Here is a 5,200-nt window from a genome sequence, read left to right on the forward strand (position 1 = left end):
ATGGTTATCTGGGAATCGATTAATAGCAAGCGGCAAGGCAGCAAAAAACTGTTTTTCGCGGTTACGAGAAGAGTAACGAACAATTTTGTAAACATGTCAAAGTGCAGTAGTTTTGGGTCTAGACCATTCGTATCCCAGTTAGATAAAGAGGTGGAGGAGATGCAGACTGATGATGTCGCCTCAATACAGCGGAAGCCACGTAAATTCTGGAATTGTGAGGGTCCAGGTTTCCGATACAGGGAATGTCTTTAGAGCCAGCGGTACAACTTTTGTTATAGATGAGGTGCCATTAGTGTTTTTGGGCCAAAGTGACAAACTTGTAGTCCGGAAATACGGTTTTCAACGACCGACCAGAAAGCACTACCGAGCACTTGCTATTCTAGGACCGACTTGCTCGATACACTTAAGCGAGGAATCGGATATTTGGGGATGTGCACACCTATGGCTATGACGGTAGAACTCGAAGATCATCGAGACGAGCCAGAATTCTTTGGAAGCAAGTTAGCGGCAGCCGCAAAAGACTAATTTCACCCATATTTATCAGGTTCAGGTGCTACAGTCAATTGTATTAGCGGCGACGCTGCGACAGCATTTAACAATCACCCTCAAAAGCTTAACTGTTTAGGGTACATAGGAACACCAAATAGTTCAGAGTGTTACAGGACGAATCGTCATGAAGATCAAGTATCGTGGACAGACGAACCTAACAAGTTCTTCATCACCTTTATCTAAAACAGGACGTTTATTTAGGTATAGATTATTGCATGAAATTTGGGGTAGTCGAAAAAATCACGGATGACTAAAGATCAGTTACAGTATTAGATGTAGGTCGCAAAGAGTGTCATGACTCAACCAAGAAGCAATCAGCCTATTGGAACAATTCTATATATGATTTTGTGAAGTCGGAAACTTTCGCTGTGTCGGCAGAATGCTAATGTTTTGACATACTGACAGTCTGGATCCAAAATGTATTGACGGAAAGTGCTGTGATATATAATTCTTTGTTTTACTATTGTTAATGCGATAATAATTGTATTATGTTGGTGAATGCGCCTAAATATACTTGGGAAGAGTTATTTGTTAAATAAATAATACTTGGGAAGAAATTATCCAAAGTGACTAAGCGTACCAAGTACACTTCCCGCACAGTGGCTGAATTGAGAATCTGTCATAATATTCCAACCCTAATGAGTGATACATCAATCGATTTCTAAATGAATACATTATGTAGTGTGGTTCACGTACAATTTAAGCGACCGATTTATTTTTTGACTTTAAATGTGCTTCAGTTATAAACATTTATTTTACATAGGTACTTTTAGGCTTATTACTTTGTAGTAAAGTCTGGCCAATAATTTATGTAGTATTTTTGTGTTCTTCCATCAAACAATCTTTCAAGCCAATAGTCCAGGCTATTAAGTATATTATCCTCCAAAAGAATATTTGATTCTGTATCGGATTCTTCAGAGTATCCTCCTTCAAGGAACGTCCCGACCTCAGGATCCTCCTTTGTGTTCACAAGTATTTTTGTTATTTTAAGTATTCTCTGAAATTGAAAAGAGTTACCATAGATTAAAACTCGATCATCTTTATACGTAAATATTAACAAATATGTACTAAGGACCATAGAAATCTTGTTCAACCCAATTCCAACGTAATCTGTGCGGACTCCTTTTTTTAATTTTTTAACAATAAACTTTAGATCAATGGTCAAAAGGTACGCCTGTAACACTTAGATAACTATCGAACTATTGTACTTGTTAAAAAATATGTAACAGGTTGAAGTTAGTGTTTTAACCCTACAAAGTAGACTAAAAGAGTAAATGTCGACCTAGCCATGTCTGCCTGTCTGTTCGACCTTATAAACTGAGATTTCGGAAACTGTAAGAACTAAAACGCCCAGAAACCGAAATTGAAAAGATATACAGATATTGTAAAAGTTTGTTCAACCTGCTGCTTGTTAAATTTCTTATGCTGCCAATTTTCTGTATGAACTTATCTCCATTCCTCTCGCACTCTATTGAGTTTGCTAATTATTTATTACAGTTTGGTTTTAATTTTTTAATGAATGGATCGATTAGAATAATTTTTGGCATGTTGATTGGTATTGATAATAAAAATAACAACTCATTTAAATTCTAACAACATTTTTGAAAAAGGTGGGCTCTAAACGAGTTTTAGCGGTTTTGGCGGGTGTGGGAGTAACAGAGGGCTTGGCACCCTGCTGAATCAAACTTTCGCTGCGCAGGAAGCCCAAGAATCTACATGTCAAGTACCAAAATTCTAGCTCTTACAGTTTCCGAGATCACAGCGTTCAATGGGCGGACGGACAGACGGACATGACTATATCAAATCGGGTAGTGATGCTGATTAAGAATTTATATACTTTATGGGGTCGGAAACGCTTCCTTCTACTTGTTACATACTTTCCGACTAATCTAGTATACCCTTTTCCTGTAGGAGTAAAAAGTATAATAATAATTTTTCTTGTCTCTTTTCCACGTTTTCTCTTTACTCAGTTGAGTTTTAGTCCCTTTCCCCAATCGCCTTTGCTCCTTTGAAATATTACCCTTATGTCACCTTGACCAGTTCCCAGCTTTTTCTCGTTAGCGAATCGTCGTTATCCAAACGATTTAAATTAAATTATTATTGACGGAGACCGGTCTGAGAAAAGCCGTGAACCGCATTTAGGGTAAGAGTAAAGTTGAGCGGGGTCCATAGTCCAGTAACTTCAGCTATAGGAAAACCTCAACCAATCGAATCAAGGAAATTACTCTGCCCAATAAGCAGAATATTGTAATGGTGACGATCCAAATTTAATATTATTAATTAAAATAACAGTTCAGACATATTGGTATTGTTTGTGTCTAACCGAAGTAGACACTTCTGGGTCACGCCGCGGCACAAGGGGGTAGTAAGCACTTGAGATAGTGTAGTATTACGAGCCGTATTCCCGAAAGTAGGAAGTTATAATTGCGATGTTATAAGTTGCGTTGATAGTTTTAATAAAATAAGTTTAAATTTATAAAAATTATATGCTCATATACTATTCGGAACACGGAAGTTTAGAATAATGAAAAGTGTCACGAGTTTTATTTTATAATAGTTCAGGTTTACAGTTTGCGTAGTGTACTTGGCGGGTGAATGTACCGCCCAGTTTGCATAGTTGGCTCAGCTGACACTGCAGAATGTGTTGCCAATGTGTGTGAATGTGTGCCGTAGAGTCGAGTCATGCGTTGACACTAAATTTAATATGCTGATCAGAACTTCTCATCTGAAGTGGGTGCCACTGGGCGCCTGGTACTATTTCCAACTTGGCTATTGCGTGATTTGTTGGGTGCCGGTTTTGTTAGGTAACATTGGTTCAGAAAACCATAGTAGTAAAGACTTAGAAGCTATATTCTTAGAAATATAACTAGCCGTTAAATGCAGTAGACTTTCGAACAGTGGCACCGTGTAAGCATTATCGGAGTGTCTTCAGGAATCTTACTCATGACCAACATAGACATAGTGTGACCACGACCGCCACCATCTCCGAATAACAAATTGCAAGGAGATATCTCAGCCGCAGAGCAAATTCATAACGCTGGCGATCAACAGTTCACTAGGACCTCAGGCACTAGGAGAGAAAGGGGTTGAGGAAACGGACAATGAAAAGAGATTACTAGGGCGAGTTCCAACTTCATCCGGTCAAAGTTTTGCGAAGAGTTTCTTAAGAAATTTGAAGACATTGACACGGACATGGTTATCTGGGAATCGATTAATAGCAAGCGTCAAAGCAGGAAAGAACTGTTTTTCGCGGTTACGAGAAGAGTAACGAACAATTTTGTAAACAAGTCAAAGTGCAGTACTTTTGGGTCTAGACCATTCGTATCCCAGTTAGATAAAGAGGTGGAGGAGATGCAGACCGATGGTCGCCTCAATACAGCGGAAGCCACGTAAATTCTGGAATTGTGAGGGTCCAGGTTTCCGATACAGAGAATGTTTTTAGAGCCAGCGGCACATCTTTTGTTATAGATGCGGTGCCATGAGTGTTTTTGGGCCAAAGTGACAAGCTTGTAGTCCGGAAATACGGCTGCCCGCACCCAGCGGACACCTTGCTGCCGCATCCAAAACAGTAGGGATACATCGCGCTACCCAAACTGAGTCGGTTTTCAACGACCGACCAGAAAGCACTACCGAGCACTTGCTATTCTAGGACCGACTTGCTCGATACACGTAAGCGAGGAATCGGATATTTGGGGATGTGCACACCTATGGCTATGACGGTAGAACTCGAAGATCATCGAGACGAGCCAGAATTCTTTGGAAGCAAGTTAGCGGCAGCCGCAAAAGACTAATTTCACCAATATTTATCAGATTCAGGTGCTACAGTCACTTGTATTAGCGGCGACGCTGCGACAGCATTTAACAATCACCGTCAAAAGCTTAACTGTTTAGGGTACATAGGAACAGCAAATAATTCAGAGTGTTACAGGACGAATCGTCATGAAGATCAAGTATCGTGGACAGACGAACCTAACAAGTTCTTCATCACCTTTATCTAAAACAGGACGTTTATTTAGGTATAGATTATTGGATGAAATTTGGGGTAGTCGAAAAAATCACGCATGACTAAAGATCAGTTACAGTGTTAGATGTAGGTCGCAAAGAGTGTCATGGCTCAACCAAGAAGCAATCAGCCTATTGGAAATATTCTATATATGATTTTGTGAAGTAGGAAACTTTCGCTGCGTCGGCAGAATGCTAATGTTTTGAAATACTGACAGTCTGGATCCAAAATGTATTGACGGAAAGTGCTGTGATATATAATTCTTTGTTTTACTATTGTTAATGCGATAATAATTGTATTATGTTGGTGAATGCGCCTAAATATACTTGGGAAGAGTTATTTGTTAAATAAATAAATAATACTTGGGAAGAAATTATCCAAAGTGACTAAGCGTACCAAGTACACTTCCCGCACAGTGGCTGAATTGAGAATCTGTCATAATATTCCAACCCTAATGAGTGATACACCAATCGATTTCTAAATGAATACATTATGTAGTGTGGTTCACGTACAATTTAAGCGACCGATTTATTTTTTGACTTTAAATGTGCTTCAGTTATAAACATTTAATTTACATATGTAGGTACTTTTAGGCTTATTACTTTGTAGTAAAGTCTGGCCAATAATTTATGTAGTATTTTTGTGTTC

The 5,200-nt window shown here is 38.9% G+C and overlaps 1 long non-coding RNA gene across 1 annotated transcript; it reads right to left on the minus strand.

Moving 5' to 3' along the window:
* Positions 1 to 1,231: 1,231 nt before the first annotated feature.
* On the minus strand, positions 1,232 to 5,200 carry LOC119562641. The gene is made up of 2 exons (XR_005221919.1): positions 5,155 to 5,200; positions 1,232 to 1,546 (listed from the first exon to the last, which is right to left on the minus strand). It is a non-coding gene; the product is annotated as an uncharacterized LOC119562641 (long non-coding RNA).

Source organism: Drosophila subpulchrella, unplaced genomic scaffold (assembly GCF_014743375.2).
Source record: "Drosophila subpulchrella strain 33 F10 #4 breed RU33 unplaced genomic scaffold, RU_Dsub_v1.1 Primary Assembly Seq79, whole genome shotgun sequence".
Taxonomy (NCBI): domain Eukaryota; kingdom Metazoa; phylum Arthropoda; class Insecta; order Diptera; family Drosophilidae; genus Drosophila; species Drosophila subpulchrella.